This window comes from Pseudorca crassidens, chromosome 2 (assembly GCF_039906515.1).
Source record: "Pseudorca crassidens isolate mPseCra1 chromosome 2, mPseCra1.hap1, whole genome shotgun sequence".
Taxonomy (NCBI): Eukaryota; Metazoa; Chordata; class Mammalia; order Artiodactyla; family Delphinidae; genus Pseudorca; species Pseudorca crassidens.
In genome coordinates, this window is record NC_090297.1 from 138722291 (window position 1) to 138750095 (window position 27805).

Sequence of the window (27805 nt, forward strand, 5' to 3'; positions counted from 1 at the left end):
CAGTGGCCATGGCTCACGGGCCCAGCCTCCCCGCGGCATGCGGGATCTTCCCGGACCGCGGCACGAACCCGTGTCTCCTGACTCGGCAGGCGGGCTCTTAACCACTTGCGCCACCAGGGAAGCCCTCGTTTGTTTGTTTTTTTAGATTCCATATATATGTGTTAGCATACGATATTTGTTTTTCTCTTTCTGACTTACTTTACTCTGTATGACGCACTAGGTCCTTCCACCTCACTAATAAATGGGAAGCAGCCGCATAGCACAGGGAAATCAGCTGGGTGCTTTGTGACCACCTAGAGGGGTGTGATAGGGAGGGTGGAGGGAGACGCAAGAGGGAGGGGATATGGGAATATATGTATACGTGTAGCTGATTCAGTTTGTTATACAGCAGAAATTAACACAACATTGTAAAGCAATTATACTTCAATAAAGATGTTAAAGAAAAAAAGCACAAATTCTTTCAGAGACTAAAAGGGGATTCATTGAAGTCTGTTTAAATGGAAAATAAACTAGAAAAGGGAATGAGAGATCTCAGAGAGGTGGGGTTAAGGTGTGGCTCTTGGGTCTTAGAAGGGAACAGATGAGCAAACCACTAGTTGAGTAGCTAGTTAAGCAAAAGGGGAGAATAAGAAGTAGACGAAATTATTTCCTTATTTAGTGGCTTTTTAACACAAGCCAAATTATCACTGGAATTTTGGCAGTCAGCAGATTCCAAATGACTAGATGATCAAGTTAAGAAATCACATTTAACTCAGGTCCTGAACCGTTACCATCAACCTCTGGACATGAAGCAGTCAGGGAGTGAGGGGAAAAGAGAGGGGCTGATTTTATCAAGAACATTTTGACATATTAAAATTAGATATCAGGAAAAAAATGCCCACAGTTTTTACTTCTTGCTTGCTTTCTTCTCTCCCTATGACTCCTAGAAGTATGAATGTCAAAACTCAAAGCAACTGAGATATTTCCATAAAAAATAACCAGTGCTATGTTACCAAATTTCCAGGTGATCTTAAGTGATGTTATCAATAAACAAAAAAATCACAATTTCACCGTAATCCATAGAGAAGGACATTTACCACTTCTGTTCATCCCCTATAATTGGCACTAATACTAAATGTTCATTGAAGAAGGAGAAAAAATAAATTATTCTGCTATTTTATCTTTTAGGAATGTTAATGCACTTTCTAACACAGAGGTCCAAAGTGTCTAAACTTTTGCATTGATATACAGGGCTGTGCCCTGCTTTTTCTTTCTTAAAAATGCTGACTTCACCTCACAATTTCAATACTCTAGTGTTATTTTCTTCCAAGAGTGCAGCAAAACAAAACATATTGCCAGTAAACAGCTAATGATTTCCATGGTTGTAAGCATGCAAACAGCTATGCATTTATGGAACTAGGTATCCATTCTCTCATATCTCTGCAGGTTTGGTATGATTTTCCAACCCAACCATGATTCCCCCTCCGTGAAATAAGATAGATAATTAATGATCTGGGGGACTGCCTGTCAGTACTGCACAGAATCTGCAATTCTGCCTGTCTTAATGGTCATGTACAAATTAGGAATACCAATATAGCACATTTTAGCAGAAAAAAATGCATCAACTTTTCCATTCTCCAGCTCACTCCAGCCAAGTGACACTGACGGACCAGCTCTGACCAGGAGTTCAAAGCTAGTTTTTCTTTTTTAACATCTTTATCGGAGTATCATTGCTTTACAATGGTGTGCTAGTTTCTGCTTTATAACAAAGTGAATCAGCTACACATATACATATATCCCCATATCTCCTCCCTCTTGCGTCTCCCTCCCACCCTCCCTATCCCACCCCTCTAGGTGGTCACAAAGCACCCAGCTGATCTCCCTGTGCTATGTGGCTGTCAAAGCTAGATTTTTAACCCACCCTCATTTATTGACAAGCAATTGATGAGAGATCATAAAGGCCAGTTACTCAGAGAATTTTCATGCCACTGAAGCCAATAATTGTAGCTTAAAAAGAAGTGGTGGCTATATATTTTAATTATTAATCTCACTTTCAGCAGATGTGCTCTGAATCTGCCCAACTACCCGTTGGCTTCAGCCAAGTGAACTGTTTCCCTTGTTATGCATGCAGAATGCTAGTAAATAAAATATTTGTCCTACAAAGTATTTCTCTTATAAATATGATTAGCTAAGATCCATCAGTTTTCCTAAAGATTTGAGACAGGGAGATGTAAAAAAAAAAAAAAAATACAACCAGCCTAAAGTGTGGTATGATGACAGGGCACCATCTTATTTTCTTCATTGGATCTCCATTTGGTGTTAATATTATTCCAGTTACTCTTTCACTTCAAAGCATGGAAAGGCTTAATTTTTTTATTAAACTTTCCCCTTCCGCAGTAACTTTATTTGAGATCTAGATAGGCCTGAACCTGCCTACCCTTGTTCTCACACAGGAGAACAGTGTGAGCATCTTTTTCATGATAAGTTACCAATCATTTTATATTAAATCAAAGTGTGCCAGGCACTCTAACAGACATCATCTTCTTTAATGTAATTCAATCCTTCAATTATCTTGTAAATTAGGCATTATTATTTCCATTTTATGTGTTAGGAAACTGAGGCTCACAGAGGTTAAGAGAGGAGTTCAAAGTGACACAACTGAAAGCAGCTAACTACAATTCAAACCTCATTCCATGATGCCAGTGCCAATGCTCTATCAGAGTATTTGGCTTGCTTTATGAAGACAATCAGAAAGAGAGTTGATATTACTAAGGTGATGCCCTTATCCCTAAGTTTTTAGCACAATTTTGAGCTATACTGTCTTTTATTTGAATTGGACCTCTTCTTCTATTAAAAATCAAAACTAATGCCAAATGCTCCATTATCATTAGATATTCAGAAAAGGCTGGCTTAGGCTTCTGTTTCACCTTTTGTCACTTTAAGAATAAATTAAGCATATCTGCTCTTGAGCTTTCAAATTCAGAAGTCAAAGGAAGTAAGAAACCCAAAATGATCTCTGGAAGCTAACAGAAACTCCCTTAGCCTACCATAGATTATCCATCTCCCTTGTTTTGTTAGGGACCGTTTCTTCCTGCTTCCTCTTCCCACAGCTGAGCAGTGTTTGCTTTTTCTTAGATGTTCCTACGTATGGAGGTAGGAGTATTTCAAACTCAGTGAAAACTAGCCCTTTAAAGAAAGTACCGTGTAGAAGAGAAAGTGGGCTTTGTCACAGACAGACTCGACATCAAATTCTTTACATGATGAAGAAGAGTAGACTGTAAGAATAGGCAAGCTAGCGACCTCTGTGCCTTGGTTTCCTGATGACCTTTGCCCTACAGAGTTTTTGCTGAATGAGATGACATTAACTTAATATCTGAGATAGCAGGACCCCTTTACTGTAAAAATTACTCCATTTGCCTGTGTTAGTTCATCTCGAGGTGGCTCATTTTCTATGAAGCAATTTTCTCCACTGCTGTTCTTTCTGGCCTGGACAGGTGTTTTTATTATTATTATTGTGGTGATGGTGGTGGTGGTGATGGTGGTGATGGTGAAACACACATAACCTGAAATTTGCTATTTTAACAATTTTTAAGTCTACAGTTCAGTGGTATTTAGTACATTCACGTCGTTATACGATCACCACCATCCGCCTCCAGAACTTTTTCATCTTCCCACACTGAACCTCTGTACCCACTACACAGCAACTCCCCATTTCTTTCTCCCCTCAGCCACTGGCAGTCATCATTCTACTTTTTGTCTCTGCAAGTCTGACTACTCCTGGTACCTCATGTAAGTGGAATCTCACAGTATTCCTTATTTCCCTCAGCACAATGTCCTCAAGCTTCATTCATGGTGTAGCATGTGTGAGAATTTCCTTCCTTCTTAGGGCTGAATAATATTCCATTGTATATATGTACCACGTTCTCCTTATACATTCGTCTGGACTGATAATTTTGATCGTACGGATGCTTGGGCAGAAAAAATGTGATGGAGACCATCTTCTTTCAGAAAAGATGTATATAGCTCATTCTGGGGGTTGGAGAGTTTGAGAAGAGAGGACCCCCTGCCCAGGAAAACTAGTGTGGGGTGGATTGCCCTCAGCATCTCCCCCTCACTTTCTCCTCTTACTATTCAGTACTTTTTGTTTATTATCCTTTCCTGGCTCTGTATTTTTTGCATCATTTAAATAGCAACAGCCTAAATTAGGAGGATAGGATTAACGTATACACACTACTAAATATAAAAGAGATAACCAACAAGGACCTACTGCATAGCACAGGGAACAATACTCAATGTTTTGTAATAACCTATAAGGGAAAAGAGTCTGAAAAAGAATATCTATATAACTGAATCACTGTGCAGTACACCTGAAACTGACATTGTAAATCAACTATACTTCAATTTAAAAGAAAAGAGCAATCGTCTAACCCAAACCCTAAGCTCACGCTTTTATTCCGACACTAACTTAGGGAGTCACCCGTTGTGAGGACAAGGTAAATAATATTTACTGTGAGTTTAAAAGTCTTCCTGAAACAAAGCTTTGGCTATCGATGGCTCAGGATTTTTATGGCTGTGAGATTAGGAAAGAACCCTTTTTCATTCATTGGTTTCTCTGTCTCCCTTCTCTCCTTCCTCTCTATCTTTCTCTCCCTTGCCCCCTTTCGTTTCCCACCTTCAAGATATTTGTTTTGCTATCATGATACATTTGAGTCTATGTTCTTTCCCTGAAATGGCTGCAAAGAAACATAGTAGTAGCCTAACTAAATAATTTTCTAGTTAAAAAGATATTCCTAAGAAATTCTCCCTTTTTTGTTCATTTCATTTTGTATCTCTAGATCTCCAAATCTTAGGAGGAAGAGAATAGTGAAATGCTAAATACCGCTGAACGATGTTGTATAGTTTAATGGGAATTTGAAATAATGGAAAATCTGGTACAAATACAATCCACTTACGCCAAACTTCCAGGTTTGTCCTCAAGACATATATCTTTTTAAAGAATTGTTTCGGGTTTCCCTGGTGGCGCAGTGGTTGAGAGTCCGCCTGCCAATGCAGGGGATGCGGGTTCGTGCCCCGGTCCCGGAGGATCCCACGTGCCGTGGAGCAGCTGGGCCCGTGGGCCGTGGCCGCTGAGCCTGCGCATCCGGAGCCTGTGCTCCGCAACGGGAGAGGCCACAGCAGTGAGAGGCCCGCGTACCGCAAAAAAAAAAAAAAAAGAATTGTTTCAACCCCAAACCTGCTGTAGGTAAAAAGAGCACACAGAACATCCATCTTCCTCTTTAGAAAATGCAGTGATATAAATCAATCTTAGTTTCTTGCCTTCAGAACACTGTGAAAAATCACTGTGGGAAATGCGTGTTCTTCCCAACCTAGGCAGCTCTCTAATTCTCTCTTTAAAAAAGGGAATGAGTGATTTTGATCAGAAGGTCTTTAAAGCCCAACTCCCAAAGCAAAACTTTTTATAATCAAACTGTCCCTAGAAACACGTCTACCACAAACACTGAATGGTTTGAAGCCATAAAAAGAATTGTAGAATTTTAGAGATGGAAGGATCTTGGTCCAAACCTCTAAATGGAAGCTTCTCTTCTAGTTTACAGAATGGAAGAGGTAGCGCCATAAGAGTAGGAACTGTGGCTTGTGTGACCCATGATCGCTGTAGGATGCTAGGAGTAGGATCAGTGTATTTGGACGGCATGAAGGTGGAGGAAAGAAAGGGAGAGAGAGGGAGGAAGGAAGGAAAGAGGGACAGGAAGGTAAATAGTATTTATTACATGTTATATACGTTATTTTGGGCCAAGAGCTTTTACTGTTTAGATTAACTAATTGAATTATCCCAGCAAACCACTAATGAAGATATTAATATCCCACACTTAGAGTTGAAGAAGTTCAAGTTCAAAGAATGTAAACTCAAGTAATTCTAGCACATTGGAGAAAGGAGGCAGTGATACAAGAGGCAGAATTCCTCTTGAAGGGGACACAGGGTGAGAGAAAGGCAGAGAGGATGTGTGTGCAGACCCACACTTATTGAATGCTTCTACCTTTGACTACAGTACTGTAATGACATCATAGCCATGCCCATGAGTTCAAAGACCCTGAATTAATACTGACTGAAATTAATTTCCTCCTTCTTTGTCAGATATGGCGAGAGAAAAGGTGATAGTAGGATTTATAATATTTTCCTTTCTACAAGTTCTAGTATACCACTAATGTCTCCGTGAACCCCTCACCAATTGCAGTGCATAGTACATTATAGAAACATAGGAGGAAATGGCCTAATGCCAATATATAATGCTAAAAAGAAGAAAAACATCACTTTGATCCAAGCAGTGTTTGTACCCCAAGGTGTGAGTTTTGGTTATTCTGATTTCAGCTCCTAGAGCAATGGGTGCTACGACCAGTTGGCCTAATAACTCATTTCAGGAGAAGAGAAAAGACCCCTGAAGCACCCTGTGTCTGATTTGTAAGCAGGCCTTTGCTGACACATTATTTAAATAAGTTAGGAAAAGTGAAGGGCTCTCAAATTCACCAGCGTCCCTGGCCTCAAGGCACACAAATCTCTTTTCAGCGTCTTACATGTAAGGTTCTGAGGCTCCAGGCAGACTTCTCTGGCAAATCGTTTAACTTCTGCGTGTCTCAGTTTCCTCCACAATAACGTGAAAAGGCGAGGCTGGTCTCTAGGGCACATGCCAGCTCCAGCTTTCTGGGCTCCTGTGATTCCCCATGTATGGAGTGTCATCTGTGTACAGAGTATTGGATTCACTCTTGAATTTTCTGTACCAGTGGAAAGATTTATACACAAATTTTCATCACCATCATAATCATCCAGTAAGTTTCAGAGAGTAGGCTAAGAATTATTTCTATTTCTATTTCTGATTCTCACTATAATCCTTAAAATAGGCATTATTACCTCCAATATACTGATGAAAAAATCGCACTAGTTCAAGAGTTATTTGATATTAGTGATGAATTTGGGGTGCTGTAGAAATGCTGTAAGATATTTTCAAAGTTGATTCGCCAAAAAAGATTTTTGTTTGTTTTCTTTGTTTTGTTTTTTGCTTAATTCTTTTTATTTAAGATTACTTCCTTAGGCTGGACATACAAGAGAATAATTGTATTTTCGAACATACAAAGATCAACTCCTCTTCAAGGCAGCAGAAATCTCACTCTATCTATCAGGTAAATTCCTGTTTGTGGAATTTAACTTTCCACAAGCAGAATGAACCACTTCTTCCTTGGTGTCCTTTCTGGACACTGAACATATTTCTGTCACAGCGCCGTAACACTTTAGCGAATTTAATCACTGCATGCCTATATATATATATATATATATACACACACACACACACACACACACATACAGGTTTATATTTCCTCTATTGGATACATCTAAACTTATTTTTCCATCAGTATTCTTTCTTAGTTTATGCCCTCAATTTGTTGAGGAGCACATCTTCAAGTAACTTCCTAAGAAAGGTACATGAGAGGTAGACTTCCAATATAGTGGTATATTTGAATATGTTTTATTATTGGACTGATCATTTGGTTGAGAATTCTGCTCTAGATTGAAAAAAAAATTTCCCTCCTACTTCAAAGACATTGATTCATTTTACTTTAGCAACACTGTTATTGTTGAAAATTTTGATGCCAATCTGGCTCTACCCATTTGTGTGTGCCCTCTCTCCTACCGCTTTGTTCCTGCCCCTGCTGCGGGAAACCTTATGACCTCACATCCAGAATTTCACACAGGTAAGTCTAGGTGTGTATCATCATCCACTAACTCTTCTTGGCATCCAGTAGGCTCTTTTTTTATAGGAAATTTGTGATTCTCTAGTGTCTCAAATGTCACCATCTGACACCCAAATGTTTTTGTCCGTAGCACATATCAATCTCTAAAATATGGAATAATTTCCTATTTTTCCTCTTCCATCACTAGAATGTAAGCTCCAACAGGGCAGGAATTTTGGTCTTTTTTGATCACTATTGCATGCCAAGAACTGTGCCCAGCATCAAGTGGGTATTTAATAAATACTTGTTAAGTAAATCTTTGTTTCATATTTAAGAAAGGAGCAATAAAAGCCACATCTGCATATGTAGGTCTTGTCAACAGGCAGACTTCACTTTCTTTTTTAATTGTATTTTACTTTTTATACAGCAGGTTCTTATTAGTCATCCATTTTATGCACATCAGTGTATACATGTCAATCCCAGTCTCCCAATTCATCACACCACCACCACCATCCCCCCGCTTCCCCCCCTTGGTGTCCATACGTTTGTTCTCTACATCTGTGTCTCTATTTCTGCCTGGCAAACTGGTTCGTCTGTACCATTTTTCTAGATTCCACATGTATACGTTACTATACGATATTTGTTTTTCTCTTTCTGACTTGCTTCACATTCACGTTCAGATTGAGTGAATGGGCAGCTGACCATGCGGAGAGCCAACGATTACACTGGGAATTCTCAGATGAGAGACTGGAGAAGAATTTACACTAGGGTGCAAACACCAAAGTTATTTCCAGAGAGTTCATTCTGAAAAGCAATTGTGGTAAAAAATTTTATTTAGAGTATTGAATAAGTATCTTTAAAAATAACATGCTGATGAAGCAACCTACAAAGGATTAATCTCCAAAATTTACAAGCAGCTCATGCAGCTCAATAACAAGAAAACAAACAACCCAATCCAAAAATGGGCAGAAGACCTAAATAGACATTTCTCCAAAGAAGATATACAGACTGCCAACAAACACATGAAAGAATGCTCAACATCATTAATCATTAGAGAAATGCAAATCAAAACTACAATGAGATATCATCTCACACCAGTCAGAATGGCCATCATCAAAAAATCTAGAAACAATAAATGCTGGAGAGGATGTGGAGAAAAGGGAACACTCTTGCACTGCTGGTGGGAATGTGAATTGGTTCAGCCACTATGGAGAACAGTATGGAGGTTCCTTAAAAAACTACAAATAGAACTACCATATGACCCAGCAATCCCACTACTGGGCATATACCCTGAGAAAACCAAAATTCAAAAAGAGTCATGTACCAAAATGTTCATTGCAGCTCTATTTACAATAGCCCGGAGATGGAAACAACCTAAGTGCCCGTCATCGGATGAATGGATAAAGAAGATGTGGCACATATATACAATGGAATATTACTCAGCCATAAAAAGAAACGAAATTGAGCTATTTGTAATGAGGTGGATAGACCTAGAGTCTGTCATACAGAGTGAAGTAAGTCAGAAAGAAAAAGACAAATACCGTATGCTAACACATATATATGGAATTTAAGAAAAAAATGTCATGAAGAACCTAGGGGTAAGGCAGGAATAAAGACGCAGACCTCTTAGAGAACGGACTTGAGGTTATGGGGAGGGGGAAGGGTGAGCTGTGACAGGGCGAGAGAGAGTCATGGGCATATACACACTAACAAATGCAGTAAGGTAGATAGCTAGTGGGAAGCAGCCGCATGGCACAGGGATATTGGCTCGGTGCTTTGTGAGAGCCTGGAGGGGTGGGATGGGGAGGGTGGGAGGGAGGGAGACGCAACAGGGAAGACATATGGGAACATATGTTTATGTATGACTGATTCACTTTGTTATAAAGCAGAAACTAACACACCATTGTAAAGCAATTATACCCCAATAAAGATGTTAAAAAAAATAATAATAATAAAAAAAATAAAAAATAACATGCTGGGGGGAGGCTGCAGGTAGAGAAAGAGAGAATAGAAATCAGAAGTAACTCCACTTAAATAGATAGTAGGATTATTGGTGATCATTTTTTATCTCTGTATTCTCCAATATTTTTCCGATTTTCTATGTATTATAGAAATATATAAAAATTAACAAACTGTGTTTACAAGATGCTCTAGTGAGGATTATCCCTATGATTTCTGTATGATATTAACTGTTCATGTCAGTATCTATTCAGTACTTCCTCTTCATTCCAAGTTACTACCTGATTCTCTTCAGTTTTTTCCATGTCTTTTAATTCTTTAACCATTTGGAAATACCACTTTAATTTAGGCATAGGTCTATATTTGATACAGTTGTTATCATTTTTGCTACCTAGGCAACAAAGCATGATTCTGTCACTAACATCTTTTCATTTTTAGCAAAATGAAATCTTAAACTCTGTTAACAAACTTGTAAAAATCAAAGCCAAACTTAAATATATTCCTTTCTCTTAAAGAATAAAATGGGGAGTGGGGATAAGTATAAGGGACTGCATATATGACTATGTTTCTTGGTGAAAGCAGAACAAGTTTGGAAAGAGAGAGAGAAGGGTGTATGTTTCAAAATAAAAGAAAAAACGTCTGGAAATATCAACAAAATCTACTTCTAATTTCCAAAGTTTGATTAATTTCTTGAAGAGGATACTGACTACCCATATTGTACCTTAAATACACATAGACCCACATATGCTATTTTTTTTATTATGGAAGCAATGCATCTTATTATAGAAAACAAGAAGTATTAAAAATGCAAATAAAGATTCCAACTGAAATAGCCTACCCTAAATTCTAGATATAACTTCTCTTGGATGCACTTTTGAATTCTACACTTTTACTTTAAAATTATATTGTCAGGGATTTCCCTGGTGGTCCAGCGGTTAAGACTCCGCCCTTCCAATGCAGGGGGCACTGGTTCAATCCCTGGTTGGGGAACTAAGATCCCACATGCTGTGTGGCCGAAAAGAAGATAAACAAACAAATTATATTGTGAACATTTACATATAATTAAAGTTCTTCAAAACCAGAATTTTTCAGAATCATCAATATACCATAGTCTACCATTCCAATACAATTTTTGTTGAACTTATTTCCAGTTTTTGACATTATAAATAGAAAGTAAAGAATATCGCTGTGCAAAAAGCATTGTCCACATCTCTTTTTCATTTCTAATGACAGAATTCTAGAAGAATTCCTGGGCCAAGTGACCAGAGGTTTTTGGGCTCCTGAAACATACTGCCAAATACATCCCCAGGAAGATGGTAACACTAGACATTCCTTCCAGGTTACCTAACAGTATCCACCACCTGACCATCTCTCACCCTGAGTTGGCAATTAAATAGGTAAAATGATGTTTAATAAAATAGAAAACTAATAGCACAGCGAACTCTACCCAATACTCTGTAATGACCTATATGGGAAATAATCTAAAAAAAAGAATGGATATACATATATGTATAACTGATTCACTTTGCTGTATACCTGAAACTGACATAATATTGTAAATCAACTATACTCCAATAAAACTTTTTAAAATAAAATGATGTTTAGATTTGTGAGATTATCAGGAAAGTTGAACTTTCCCCTATCTTTACTGACCATTCATAATTCCTCCATAAATTACCCTTGTCTTTTTATCCATTATTTCTATGGAAGTGTCAGTAATTTTCTTACAGATTTATAAAAACTCTAGAAACAAATATTACCTCTTTGTCTATCATCAGTGGCAAACATTTTTCCAACTTTGTCATTTTATTATTTCCCATGTTATTTTTCTTTTTTGTTTAAGAAATGATAGTTTTAATAGACAGCATTTAAAACTTTGTCACCGATTCTATTGATTCTGTCCTTTGGTGAAAGTTTCTTCCTCCTGAGGGTCATTTTTATTTGCTTCTAATATTTGAGTTGTTTTATTTGCTATATACATTGTTTTATATAGACATCACTGGTATTGATTATTGTGTGTGACATATGGGATAAGGTAAGGACTTAGACTAATATTTTCCATATTCCATTTATTGACTTCCATTTATTGACATCCCTTCCTTTGTTTTGAGGTCAACTTTATAGCATCTCAAGCCATTGTACATAATAGGGAGCTTTCTTTTTTGAGGGCTAGTGTCTTTTATTGATCCATACTTATGCAAGTACCACTCTTTACCGTAGCTTTGCAATATATCTTCTATCTGGTAGGACAAGTTGCACCCTGCCTCATTAGCTTTCCTTTCCAAATTTTCATTGCTATTCTTATGTATTTATTCTTCCAGAAAAACTCCCAAAGGAAAATCCCATTGAGAATGTATTGAGTTGCATTAAACCTAAAATTTAATGTGGATAAACTTGATATATTTATAATAGTCCACACAGACACACTCTATGGCTTCCTGTTTATTTAAGCCTTACTTTATGTTTGTCTAATTCTGTGGTATGTCAGACAAAGGTCTGACATATCTTTTTATTAAGCTTATATTTCTGGGTGTTTTATATTCCTGTTACTATTGTAAAAGAGATTTTTCCCTCATTATATTTTCTGATTGTGTCTGGTGCGTTTGAAATCCATCGACACATAGTCATTCATCTTGCTGAACTCACTGCTAATTATTTTTTAGCTGATTCTCTAGGGTTTTCTAGGTATATGATGATATCATCTACAAACAATGATAACTTTGTTCTCTTTTTTCTAGTAATCACACTTCTTATTTTTGTTTTGCTGCGACCAAAACTTATAAAATAATAATTAACTGTAGGGAGAATAGCAGACATTCTTGGTTTGTTCCTGATGTTAATGGAAATGTCTCCATTGGTATTTTTGCAATAAATTATATGAGCTGTCAGTGTAAAACATTTTTTAATGTGTTAAGGAATTATTCCTTTATTCATAAATAACAAAAATATTTTTCCCATCAGAAATGATTTTAATACTTTACTAATGCCTTTCAAAATTTAATGATCATATGTTTTTTTATTTGACCTCTCAGTATGATATAACAATAAATATTATAATATTAAACTAAACTGATAGTTTCTACTTGGTCATGGTAGATTATTCTTTTCAAATATTTCTTTTTAGTCCCAGTGGCTAGTATTTAGAATTTTTTTAAATTTAATTTTATTTTATTTATTTATTTTTGGCTGCATTGGGTCTTCATTGCTGTGCGTGGGCTTTCTCTAGTTGCGTCGAATGGGGGCTACTCTCTTCCTTGTGGTGCGCGGGCTTCTCATTGCGGTGGCTTCTCTTATTGCGGAGCACGGGCTCTAGGCATGCAGGTTTCAGTACCTGTAGCACGAGGGCTCAGTAGTTGTGGCTCATGAGCTTACTTGCTCCGTGGCGTGTGGGATCTTCCCAGACCAGGGCTCGAACCCGTGTCCCCTGCATCGGCAGGCGGACTCTCAACCACTGCACCACCAGGGAAGCCCTAGAATTTTTAAATATATAAGTTCTTTTCTTTTTATCCTGTCTTTGTTAGGTTTTATTATTAATAATAATAATGGCAGTTGTGATAAATTTGTAAGCTCATACCATGTTCCAAACACTACATTTTCTCCTATATTTTCTTACAACATTTACCAATGAGATACAGCATTATCTACATTTTGCAGATAAGGAACTGAGGCTAAGATCATACAGCTCGAGGGAGGAGCCTGCCTCTCCAGGCTGTGCTCCTTAGTTTTGAAGAGTTAAAAATGAGTTAGGTAGCTTTCCATGCTCTGGAATAGACTACATAGAATAGGAAAAATCTGTTCCTTGAAAGCATGAAAAGAGCGATCCATATGTGTACAGGAGGCAAAATGATGCTGTGAAAGTGCTTGGGCTTTGAAACCAGATAAATGCTGGTTTGAATTCCAGCTCTGTCCATCACTTAGCACTCAATAAATAGAAACTATGGTCATTATAAAAACATCTTGTCCGTAAGCCTTCTATGACAACATTTTCATTTATGCCTGGGTCTTTTCCTAATATTTTTTTTCTATAACACCCTGTTGCCCCAAGATCATTTATTTCATCTGGATAATGAAATGTATTTTTTCATCGTCATAGGTACTACTCTCTTATGGTCTTAAAATCTCCATATCTTTTGTTATATTCCTGTTGGTCTTTGGTATTTAATTGTGTGCTCCCTTTTTGTCTCAGCTAGATTTTCTAAGTATTTGTCTGTTGTTTTTATTAAATAAACTTTTAATTTTAGAGTAGTGCAGTAAGCTGAATAAGAGCCCCACAAAGATGTCAATGTCCTAATCTCCAGAACCTGTGAATGTTATCTTATAGGGCAATCATACAACTTTGCGGATATGATTAAATTAAGGATTTTATGATGAGGAGGTTATTCTGGATTATCTGAGTGCGCCCTGTGTGATCACAGGGTTCTTAAAAGAGCGGCCCAGGAAGATCAGACAGAGGAGAAGGCAACATGACAACAGAAGAAGAGTTTGGAGTGATGCAGCCACAAGTAAATGAATGCTGGCAGTCTCTCAAAGCCAGGAAAGACAAGGAACAGAATTGCCTCTGGGGCCTCCAGAAGGAACCAACCCTGCCGGCTCCTTGATTTTAGCCCCCCTAAAACTCATTTTGGACTTCTGACCTCCAAAACTTCTTAAATTTGCATTATTTTAAGCCAATAAATCTGTGATAATTTGTTACAGTAGCAATAGGACACTAACACAAAGTTTTAGATTAACAGAAAAGTGGCAAAGATACTACAGAATTTCCATATGCCCCATCCAATTTTCCCCTATTGTTACTATCTTACATTAGGATGGTACATTTGTCGCAATTAATGTTGATACCTTATTAACTAAAGTCCATACTTTTTTCAGATTTCTTTAGTTTTTTACTTAGTGTCCTTTTTCTGTTCCAGGAGCGCATCCAGGATACCACCTTACGTTTAGTTGTCGCGTCTCCTTTGGCTGCTCTTGGCTGTGACAGTTTCTCAGACAGACCATGTTTTGAATGACCTTGACAGTCTGAAGAATACTGATCAGGTATTATTTAGCATGCCCCTCAGTTGGGATTTAACAGCTGTTTTTCTCATGACTAGCCTGGGATTATGAGTTTTGGGGACAAGGACCACAGAGATAAAGTGCCACTCTCATCACATCATTCAAGGATACATATTGACAACATGACCCATCATTGTTGCTGTTGACCTTGATCATCTGGCTGAAGTAGTGTTTGTCAGTTTCTCTACCATAAAGTTACTCTTTTTCCTTCCTTTGTTTAGTGTTTTTAAAATAAGGAGCTTTTAAAATTTGTCAGTTCCACTGTTTTTTTGTTTTATAAGTAATTAATGTCTCCTTTATGTTGATTAATTACTTCTGTTATGCTTGTGGCTCCTTTTTTTCTTTTTCTAACTTCTTAAGTCTTAGGTTGACTTATTTTTATTCTTTTTCTAAAAATACATAAATCATTTAAGGATACATATCTCCAGTTGGCAAGGAGTTGTTTGTTTAAATGTTTAAACATTTATTATTGAGTTCTATGTTTATAGCATAGTGGTAAAAGAGTAATTTTATATAACTTTTGCCTTTTCGAGCTTTGTTTTCATTCTGTTCTATTATATGATTACTTTCTGTGCTTTCTGTATTTCCATGAATACTACGAAAGAAGTTATATTTTCTGTTTGCAAGGTATAAACTAAACTCTAAATTTCGCAGTGGGTAGGAACATATTTGTTTTGATTACCACTGAATACTCAGCTTCTCAAACAGGGCCTAATTATTTAGTGAAGTATGACTTCACTAAATAATTACTTAGTAAATGACTACAAAATTTTGACACTCTCAGTTGTGACAAACAGAAATGTCTCCAGACATGGCCAACTGTCCCCTTGTGAACAAAATCACCGAGTGAACCACTGCTCTAAGGTGAGAAGATTGTCCACATACAAAACACAAGTGAATCTGCTCAAAAAGTATCAGAATTAATATTTGAATTCAGCAAAGTTAGCTGATAGATTAAAAATATCAATATTAAAATAAATTACATTTCTATATAGCAGTAATAAACCTTTAGAAAATGTAATTTTTAAATAAATAACATGAATGATAGCAATAAAAATTAGAAAGAATAAATCTAATAAAAGATATGCAAGGGCTTTAGGAAGAAAATTACAAAAATGTAATGAAAGATATTAAAGACATAAGAACAGAGAAATTTACAATAATCCTGTATGAGAAGATTCATTGTCATTGAGGTGTCGTTTCTTCCCAAACTGATCTATAAATGCAGTGTAATTCCAATCAGAAGCCAATAGGGAGTTTTCATGGGATTTGACAAACTGATTCTAATTGGGGAACATGGAATAAAGATAGCTAAAGCACTTTTGCAGAAAACTAATTTGGGAACCTTGCTATATCATATATCAAAGTTTACTCTAAAGCTATAGTAATCAAGAATGTAGGCGGAGCTAGGCAAATAGAACCAGGAAACAGAATAGATATTTTATTTATAGACCTGCACATATATGGAAACTTGATATATGACAGAGGAGGCTTTCAAAACAGTAGGCAAAGGATATAACATGCTGAGATAACTGACCTTATATTTTGAAAAATTATTTTTATTTGTTTATTTATTATCTGTCTTTTCCCACTGCAAAGGAAACTCCATGAGGGCAGTGATTTGATCCATTTCCTCCACAGTTGTGTTTCAATGTTGCCTTGGATAACTACTGTTCAGTTACATTGTAACTCATCAACATAAATATTTTGCTTTTGCTTTCCAGTCTTTGTGGCTTCTGGTCTCAAATATTCCCTTGTATTGTGGGAATCCCAAAGAACAAAGGGGTCCACATTTAGTTCTCCTCCACAGCTTTCTGACTGGGCACTTTATGCTACTGAGCAATTATGCCCACCTGCGGGTCCTTTGGCCTGGCTGGCTAGAGCATGGCCGTCATCAGGCCCGCCCCGGACTGAGCCCCTAAATGGGTCAGTCACTTCTCACAGATGAAAGACATTCACAATCACACAAGGTGCCCTCATCCAGGCCCCTCTCTCCCACGTACGGGTCTAAGAGAGTTTGCCTAAGAGAACCAGGTGATATTAGTAGCTCAGGGCAAATCCATTAACCCTCCAGGAAAATTGAATAAATCTGCATGCCTCTCAGACATTATTCACTCATTTACCATGAATTTGTGAGCTTTTTTATTTGCCAGGCACTACCCAATCATTAATACTTCTGACTCCAAGAGTTCTGTTTTCTATTACAGGGTCTGAGCACCTCAGCCAGCTGACATATCAAGTTCAAGATCTAAAGCCATAAGTAGTGGCACAGGGATGTGGCAAAAGTCTTGAAATGGCTCTCTGAGCCTTTCAAGCGGACCATAAACACCTAGCATTCAAGGTTCTCCTTCATCTTGACCCAACAAACCCCCTCCGCACACTGCACACAGGCCCCTCACACTCCAATCTCTCCATCCCCTCACTACCCAGCAAACATGCCAGCATCCCTCCTGACTCTGGCTCCATGCTTCTGCTCTGGCTACCCTCTCAGTCTACAAAACCCTCCGTGTCCTCTGTGCCCATCCAAATTCTTCTTTCCTCCAGGACCCAGATGCTTTGATCAGTGTGTGCCCCATTGAATGTAGGGCACTCTGATGGCCCTGGTCCTGAGTGTGGAGGCTCGTGACCCCGCCTAGACGTCTGTCTGGGATTGCTCTTCCAGTGCCTCATGGGTTGGTCTAAAGATGATATCGAGTGAAATTCCACTCCAGGAAAGAAACCTCTGTATTTTATAGTATAGGAAACTAATGCATGGAGTGATTGAGTGACTCATTCTAGGAAACAAACTAGAAATAGGAGGTAGCTGGGCACAGTGGAAAACACTTGGTTCTCTAAAGTTAGAAACACCTGACTGTGAATCCTGCTTTGGGAATTTACTAGCTGAGTGACCCCAAGCAAATTGCTTCACCATCCTGAACCACTTTTTCTTTATGCATAAATTGGGAAGGATAATATCTTCTTTGCAAGATTGTTGTGAAGGTAAGAGATAAAGTACATAAAATACCGGACGTACGAAATTTAACTGCAGGTTTCCATTCTTTCTTAATTTTATTACACTGTCTCTTTCTACAAGACCAACCTCCTTGAAAGTATGTTCTGTGTTGTGTCAGTGCCCTATATGCTCCATAACACCAGCGCAGTTCAGAGCATACCGTGGGGCTCTCAGAAATACATTTTTAAGTTTAAAAAAAAAAAAAAAAGGTTGTTTTCTGAAAGAACAATATTAACTTAAATGAACAATAAGTTGAAACCTACTCTCTTGTTTTTTCCCATTCTTATTGCTCTGGTATGCTCTTATCTTTTACATATATTCCCATATGTGACAAAATATTATGTAAACAAAGAAAATGTTAATAATGAATGAGATTTATAGCCTACAAGAGAGTCGTGTTCTTGAACAGGATTTGGTTTTAATCCATGAAAAATAATGAATTATTCCCAATGTTAATTTATATTTTTGTATAAAACCCCCAGATATCAGAACTGAAAAGGTTTCCTGAACCGTGCCAGAGGGTAGCTTCTAAGTTTAGAAGTTTAGTGTGCTCTGGCACAATGCCACTTACACGGTGAGAAAAGTTCATGATTTCCCATTGTGTGAAGTCACATGTACAAAGTCTTTTTGTCCAAGTGGCCTTGTCATGTGACATCATTAAATATTTTTCACTTGGCCTTCTAATCACGTCCAAAATGTCATACCCCTAGAAGCAATTCGATGTATGAATAAATGGAAATTTGAGGTGAGGCTCAAAGGGGTCACCAGAATTATACTGTGACTAGTGAACCAAACGCAGACATCTCCAAGTTTACTTAAAACATGTACAAAGTGAGAAAAATTCAAATTAAGAGCTAAAGTCATATCAGGGTTAAGAGGTAAAAATAGCAGATGGGTCAGGTTATTGGAGGACAAAGAGTGAAGGAGGTTCTTTTGTTTGCGAATAGAGTTTGAATCAGGATGGAGTTCATAGCATTTGAGGACTTGTTCATTTTTCCAAAAGGAAACAAAAGCAAACTGATGATTTAGTAGAAAATAGAAGACAAAAGAATTGGAATTTTACTTCTCACATGACATGAATACAAACATGCAACATTTTTCTTATTTTGAAAAATCACCAAGGGTTATTTGGCAGGAATATTATTTTTAAATTTCTGCTTTAAGCTATTCATTTTTACCTTCTGAAGCAGTCTTTGTCTCTTACACCAGACGATCCCCCTATCGCTGTTAAATCACATGAACCCACAAAAGCCTGTGTCTGCTTGTTTCATTCTACAGATTCTCAATCAGCCTTCATGAATGCTTGTTTTGACACTGCGCTGTTAGCAATTCTGTGTGCACTCCCCAGGCTCCTCCTTTCCTTCAATAACAAATCTTCATTAGACTTCAATTTTTCAGCCATTTAAACCCTGACTACACATTTTAGAATATTATCTAGCTCATCTATTTGCCAAAATTATATGGTAACTTTTTCAATAAAAGATACAGTTGTTGTGACACAGCTCCACAATTTCTACATGTTAAAACAATATTCTTTTAACAACAATATTAGCACGCATTTGAAAAATTATTGGACGGGAGGAGTGTTATTTTCTTTAAGGATTTCTTGAGAAGGAGCCACATACCAAGTCTGTATTACACTCTCTAACAGAAATAAAGGAGATGAAAAGAAATTGTAAGTGGATGAGCTATTCCCCCAGTGGTGTTAATTATGGAAATGAATTCTGGGGCCCCTGATGAAAGCTTTTTTTCCCTCGCTTTCCTGCCTAGAAGGGTTAATAGAGCTAAGGCCACTTTAAGAGTTGAGCAAAGGAAACACAGCCCAGGTCTTCCACAAATCTCTAAAGGGCTTCCAACATCCAGAATCATCTAGTTCTTTGCCATTACCCAGAAGTCTCAGGGAACACTGATCTTCCTTTCATGGTGCCCTTGTGAATACTGGTCTTATTGATTTAAAACTGATGGCACTGGAATTTCTAAAGAAAGTGGTGCTCTGGATAAGGAAAGTGACACTTTTTGAAGCTGCACAAATTTCAAAGAAGACTGAGAAAACATCAGTTGACCATCTCAAAAAATGATTTTTAAGAGGTTTATGGAGATTATGGGGGGACTAGAGACCCCAGTATCTCCCACACTTGCATACACTGGCTTTTCTTCCTCTTTACATATTTCTCCTTAATAATGAACCTCCCACCTCCCTGGCAATCAGCCAAACTGAAAAAGCCTACTGCACCATACTTTGAAGAATATGTCATACTGTATTAATACAAAGTAAATTCCAGGAATCATGTACTTTTGTAGAGTTCTGCTTTCCCTAACTTTAAAGAAAATACCTTTTATTTTTCTCCTTGGATTCACTATGTGGAGCTAAGACGAATGTGATGCTTTCAATATTTGATATGTGAATTTGATATGTGAATCTAATATTTGATATGTGAATCTAATAATATGAATTTTCATTGCCCATTATAGTTTACAATGCGCTTCCTTTTATATAACATTGTTTCTCAAACAGAGCTAATCATAGATGTCATGGGGGAATAGAAGATCAAAGAATAAAGAGCATCAATTTATTTTTCCTGCTGGTAAGACATTTAAAATGTTATTTTGTATTAAAACAAATACACATCTATTTTAAGTATAATGCATAATTCACATGAATTTCTCAGATGAGACTTCAAAGACATGTCAGGACTAAAATTTGCAGCTACAAGCTTTGCCCGTGGTCTGCTAAGAGCATTAAGGGTGCTGGGTAGAAATTTGAGTAGGATAGGTAAACATTTTTCTTATTTTATTCCCCCATGCCAAAAAAATGTACAGTAAATAACATGTTTGTCCATTTACCAAACTAAACTTAGCTTAGAAAACTAAGGCTTGGAAGGTTCAGAAATTCTCCAAATCAATTTCCCACTTTCTACTTGACAGGGCCCTTTCTGGCTGCTTCTCCACGAGTGAGACCTCAGTTTACAATGGTTTCGCTGGTATGGAAGGCTGGATAATAGCCTTCTCAAAACTTCCACATCCCAATACCCAGAACCTGTGAATACATTACCTTACAATTATCTTATTTTTCTGATGAGCAAACTGTGGCATGGAAAATATTAAAAGCATGACCAAGAAACATGAGTATACACTCTACAAAAGAATATTAAAGTGTCAGTGGGCATATAAAAAGATCCTCAGCACCCTGGTCATCAGAAAAATGCAAATTAAAATAATAGTAAGGTACCTACATATGCATTAGAATGGCTAAAGACAATATTAAGTGTTGACAAGGCTATTGAGCAACTGGTGCTCTTATATATTATTGATATGGGGTGTAATATGATAAAAATCACTATGAAAACATTTTCACAATTTCTTGTATGGTAAGCATATACTTAGTGACACCCAGCATTCCCACTCCTAGGAATTTACTGAAGAGAAATAAAAACATATGTCCGCACGGATATTTGTTATTTTATTATTATTAAATACACAAAACAAAAGTTCCTAGGAGCTTTTTTCACAATAACTTAGATTGGAAATAACTCATAAGTCCATCAATAGATGAGTGGACAAATTCTGGTATATCCATGTAATGGAATACTTCTGAACAATGAACAGGAATAGTGAAACACGCAAAACATGCATGAATCTCAGAAACATGCTAAGTAAAAGAAGTCAGATACAAAAGAGTACATACTGTATGATTCCATTTACTCTAGAAGAGACAAATCTAATCTATAGTGATAGGAAAGCAGATCAATGATTGCTTGGGTTGGAGGTTTCCAGGTTAACTGGAAAGCAGTACAAGGAAGCATTTTAGGGTGATGGAAATGTTCTTTATCTTGATAGTGTTGGTAGTTATACAGGTATATAAATTTGACAAAATTTGTAGAAATTAACCCTTAAAATGAGAACACTTCACTGCATATAAATTATACCTCAATAAAATTGATTTTTAAACAATTTACAGAGCCACACAGCTAAAGTCATAAGGCTTGGATTTGAAACCAGGCCGTCCAACTCTAGAGTCTGTGCTCTCACCACTAGATAATACTGCCTCTCAGGGCTATTCAGGTACCATCAACGCAAACAATTGTCCCTAACTGTGTGAATTAAAATTCCTTGACACTCCTCCCACCAAGAGATGGAGTCTAGTTCTCCTTCCTGTGAATGTGGGCTGGCCTGTGAGCACCTTGACCAATAGAGTAAAGCAGAAATGGCACTATTCCAGTTCTGAGATACCCTTTAAGAGGCTGGCAGCTTCTACATTGGTCTCTTAGAACTCTGAGATGCCTTACAAGAGGCCAAAATACCCTGCTTGAGAGCCTACATGGCTCAGAGCCCTGAAACTTCATAGAGTGGGAGAGGGCTCCAGCCGAGCCCAGCTTCCTGCCATTCTCCAAAAGACACAAAGTATATGAGTGAAAATGTCTTAGACCCTCCAGGCCAGACAACCCCTGCATGAGTACTACTGAATGACCCCACACAACATCATATGGGGCAGTAGAATTGCCCAGCTGAGCCCTGCTTGAATTCCTGACGCACAGAATCATGAGATATAACTCAGAAGCTATTGTTTTAAACATTAAGTTTTGGGTACACTGTTGTGCAGCAGTTAACTGGAAAACTGATCGAAGGGCATTATTCCCTTTTTGTTGCTGCTGGGGGTTTTCAGTGCTTCATGGAAACCTCTCTCTCTAGCATTCCAGATGTGCTACTATAATTGTCCTACTCATAGGCTCAATAAAGGATGAACAGCTGAATTATGGAGGTCCATCATCACTTGTTACAGCAAGTCTATAAATAAAGAGAAATGTGAAATTAGAACCACCAGGACGCCCTGCTCAGCTACCGCATTAGGGCTACTGATGGTTCTTCATTCTATTTACGGTAAGGTATAGGTGATCTGTAGCACTCCTAACCCCAAAATTAAACAACTTCAAGCTTTTGTACAGTAACTAGATACTTATATAATTGTTCTATGAAAGGTGACCTTTTCTGAAACACTGCATCATTTACTGGATACAGAGAAGCCATTGGATGCAGCAGAATGAAGATTATTTTCTGAAATATTGGGCGATGTGTGACTTCAGCCTCTGTGCTAATGCAGTGTGATAAATAGAAAGTACTGAGGCTTCACTCTACGGGCTTAGCTATAAAATGCCAGCTGTCCCTAAGCACCAATCACTTGCCACTCAAGAACACTCAGTGTAAAGAATAGACCTGTGCCCAAACTGGCAGAGGAGCCCTTGTGGGTACTGCAGATGCAAGAATTGTCCGGACTATGCTAATGCCATTCAGCTAAAAATGCTTCCACTTGTTATAATTTCTGAGTGTATTCTCCTGAAATCAAAGTTTTAAATTCAGTTGTTTGGTTGTGTGTGTGTGTGTGTATACAACAACCCAGACTCTTTATCTACAGTCTGAAAAAACAATATTGAATGCTAATGCTTAAATGATCTGCCACTACTATTAGTAATGCCAGGTCACGTCCCTCCTGGCATAAAAGCCCCTACGAGCCACTAACTGAAAGCTACTTACCACAGCTGAAAAATTCTGACATGGTCTCCCTACTGCCAACCTCTTTCATCTGACGTTGTCTTTCCCTTCCCTGTTCTCTAGTTACAGAGGCCTTTATTAAGCACTTATTATGTGCCAGGTTCTGTGGCAAGTTCTTTAGATGTATTATCTGATTTAATATTCATAACAGCCCTGGGAAGCAGATCCTATTGCAATGTTACAGATAAACAAACTAAAACCTAGAAATTGTGTATCTTGGCCAAGGTGACATAAATATTGGGAGTTAGAGCCAGATATTTAACTCTCTATAGACTGATTCAATCCCCAAGTGTGTATCTTCCTTGAATTCAGACCATATATCAAACTGCCTTATTGATCTCGCCACTTGAATGTCTAATAGACGTCTCAAACTTAACGTGCTAAGTGATCCAACTCAGAAATTTTGTGTTGGCAGGGATGTGGAGAAAAAGGGAACCCTTGTATACTGCTGGTGGGAATGTAAATTGGTGCGGCCCCTGTGGAAAACATTATGGAGGTTCCTCAAAAAATTAAAAATAGAACTACCATATGATCCAGCAATTCCACTCCTGGGTACATACCCAGAAAAAATGAAAACACTAATTTGGAAAGATACATATTCCCCAATGTTCACAGCAGCACTATTTACAATTGTCAAGATACGGAAGCAACCCAAGTGTCCATCAACAGATGAATAGACAAGGAAGATACACACATATAATGTGTGGCATATAATGGTACACACACATATATGTACCATATAATGGTACACACATATAATGGAATATGACTCAGCCATAAAAAGAAATGAAATATTTCCATTTGAAGCAACGTGGATGGACCTAGAGAATATTATGCTTAGTGAAATAAATCAGACAAATACTATATAATATCACTTACATATGGAATCTAAAAAATAATACAAATGAATGTATATACAAGACAGAAACAGACTCACAGACATAGGAGAAAAACTTGTGATTACCAAAGGAGCGGGGAGAGGGACAAATTAGGAGTATAGAATTAACACACACAAACTACTATACATAAAATAGATAAACACAAGGATTTATTTTGTAGCACAGAGAATTACACCCAATATTTTGTAATAACCTATAATGAAATATAATCTGCAAAAAAAACCCTTATTATCACTTAGATGTACACCTGAAACCAACACAGTATTGTAAATCAACTATACTTCAATTAAAGAAAAAAGCACATGGAACAAAAAAAAGAAAAAGCGAAGTTTTGGTTTCCCCTTTTTATCCCCATCTTCCCAGCCTCAGTCAGTGGCACCACCCAGTTGCCAAAGACAAAAGCTTACGTGTCATTTTTCATTTCTCTCCTTCCCTCAACACCAACATCCAATTTCTCAGCAGCTCCTGTTAGGTTTCTATCCAAAATGTAACCTGAATCTGCCTACTTCTCTCATCTCCATTGCTACAAGCCTAATCTGAGCCATCTTCAACCTCCTACCTGAGATGAGAGTCTCCTGCCTGGCTGCCCTGCATCCTCTCATTTGGTCATCCTGCAGTGGCCATAATGGTCTCTATGAAGAGGTACCGCTCACTCCTTAAGACCCTCCCATGCTTTCTTCCCACTGCACGTAGAATGAGAGCTAAACTCCTCTCTATAGCCTCCAAAATCACTTGATCTGGCATCCCTGCCAGTTTTCAACCTCTCATTGCTTGTTATTGTCTTTTTTTGTTATTGTTGCTGCTGTTGTTTGGGAAGGGGAACTCAAAAACTGAGAGCTGTGTCAATCATACTCCTTAATACATGGTGTATTATCATCTTTGATCAACATAGATCCCTCACTTGTTTGTTAGTTGGTTGGCTTATTTCCTTTTGTCCAAATTCCCCACTTGCACTTCCTCTTCCTAATGTGTTTCATTTTTATGTCTTATTATAAATTGTGTATTGATGTTTTGTGTACATATATTTCTAATTTATGTAAATGATACTGTGTAATAAATCACATTCTCCTTCTTTTCAAATCCAGTGCTGTGTTTTGAAGATACGTTTATGCTGCATGTTGCATGTTGCCTCTAGTCTATCTTCTCATTGCTGTATATTACTCTCTGGTCCATCCATGACTTTTTGACTATCTGTCCCCTGGGGAGTGGACACCCAGGTTAGCCTGGCTCCCACTCTGGACGACCACAAACAATAAGCATCCCATTATTGTGGACTTATGTGAGAATTGCTTTGCAATATATTTCAGAGTGGAGTGGCTGGGTAATCTTGTATATTTAATTTGAAAATATACTCCCAAATTGCTCTCCAGAAGGCTACAGCCTATGTCCCCCCCCCCCAGCAATGCATAACAGCACCATAATCCCTGACCCAGTGTTCCTGCCAACCTAGGCATTATCCCACTTTCTGAATTTCATCACTCAAATAATGGAAAGTTTATGATAGCTAATGACTTTGAGCATCTTGTATGTATCATAGCACTTTAGGTCTCCTCTTATGGAAATTGCCTGTTCATGGCCTTTGCCTATTTTTCCCACTAGGATTATGTGTTTTTCTTGCTGATTTTTGCAAAAGCTCCCTTCTAATGCTGGATATAATTCGCTGAATGATGTTAGACAATGAAAATATTTTCTCCCAAAGTATCATCTGTCTGTTAACTTTATCAATGTTATTTCTTGTTAAGTAGCAATTTTTGGCTTTGATAAAATTGAATTCACCTTTCTTTCCTTCATGATTTATGTTTCTGAATATTTTTAGAAAGTCCTTTCTCACCACCAAGATGCAGGTAATAAGGCTTTTTGTTTTTCCCTTCCAGGGCTTGCAGCTCTTTTTTCCCATTTCTTATTGCTTGCAAAAGCCCTCCAGTTTATGTTACATAGTAGCAATAATAGCATTTTTTTCTTGTTCCCAGTTTTAAAGTAACTGCATCTTCAGTTTTTCCACAAGTATAATTTTTGTTGTGAGTTTTCAGTTAAAGTGAGTCCCTACAGTTCCTTTTCTTCTGATAGACTGACCATAAACAGGTATTGACTTATTTATGTTTTATCAAATGATTTTTCTACATCAATTGAGATTAATAATATTTTAATAAACAATTATAAATGTTTTACGTTAGTCTACTCATGTGGTGAATTATGTTGATAAACTTTTCTCATGTTAAACCATCCCTTCATTCCAGGGATAAGAAGGATAACTAATCTTTTATGTAGAGTTTGACATTTATGATCATAAGTAAAACAGACCTATCATTTTCTTATGTGTATTTTTTTTGTCTTATTCCTATCTACTTCCAAAGTCATTACACTGGCGTCACAGAATGATCTGCTCAATTCATTTCCTATGTTCTTTAAGTACTTATATAAGATAGAAATTGACTGTTCCTCCAAATGTTGCTAATACTAATGTAAAAAATCATCTGTACTTGAGATCTGAGGGGATGGTTTGTCTTTTAGACACCCTTTTAGCTAGTAGTTATTGATATTTAAGTATTAGGTACTATTGATATTTAACTGGTATATCTAAGTTATCCATTTCTTCTTGTGCCAATTTTGACATCTTGTAATTTCTTGGCATTTGTCTATTACATATAGGTTTTCAAATGCTATAATACTCTTTTCTTATTTTTTTAAATCTTTCTTGAGACTGACCTTATTTCTGCTTTTTAATTTTGATTCTTATTTGCATTCTCTCTCTTTTACCTTTTATTAAGTGAATATTTTACTGAAGTATAACATACACACAGAAAACTCTATATCATAGGTGTGTAGCCCTATGAATTTTTGTGAGGCATATATTTTGGAATAGAAATGGTGGATCAAGCATACATATGTACACAAAAACACAGGTACAAAAATTATTATAGCAATATAATTTGTAACTGCCAAAAGTTAAAATAACCTAAATGGTCATCAATGATAGGCTAGATAAAGAAACATTAGTATGTTTACATCATGGAATACTATGCAGCAATAAAAAATATAAACCACTACCACACACAAAAACATGGAAAAATACACAAACATAATGTTGGACCAAAGAAACCAGATACAAGTGGGGATATACAATATGATCTCATTTATATAAAATTCAAAATAGGCAAAAGTAAATTCTGGTTTTGGGGGTCAGAACAATGGTTAACTTTGTGTGGTCAGGGACTGGGAGGGGCTTCAGGGAGGGATCTGGGGTGTTGATATTGTTCTATGCTGTGATCTGGGTAGTAGTCACAGATGTGTTCACTTTGTAAAAATTCTGTGAAATACATGTACTTATGATTTATGCACTTTTCTATGTATATAATATACTTTAATAAAATATTTACAAAAGAGACACCGACTGTCACAGTGGAGCAATTACAAACCCTAGGAGGAACCCACCCATGGTAAGAACGTTTCAAAAAAGCGATTTCAAGAGGTTAAAAATAAAGACTTGGCAGAGTTACAAGACAAATGCATACAAATAAGCAAACAAACAAAAGGAGTGGTAATATTAAAATTAGGCAAGGTGGAAAATAAGGTTAAAAGTACTGCACGGGATACAGATGAATATAATGTGATGGTTAAAAAGCACAATATTTATCAAGAAGTCATGATGGTCAAA

At 37.3% G+C, this 27805-nt stretch overlaps 1 long non-coding RNA gene across 1 annotated transcript in view; it reads left to right on the forward strand.

Moving 5' to 3' along the window:
• The window catches only part of LOC137219801 (uncharacterized), a 109661-nt gene extending 82141 nt beyond the window's left edge, over positions 1 to 27520 (forward strand). The window contains exons 2-4 of the long non-coding RNA XR_010941252.1: positions 14571 to 14694; positions 20220 to 20289; positions 22431 to 27520. This is a non-coding gene — a long non-coding RNA (uncharacterized lncRNA). The remainder of the gene's footprint in view (positions 1 to 14570; positions 14695 to 20219; positions 20290 to 22430) is intronic.
• The last annotated feature ends 285 nt before the right edge of the window (positions 27521 to 27805 follow it).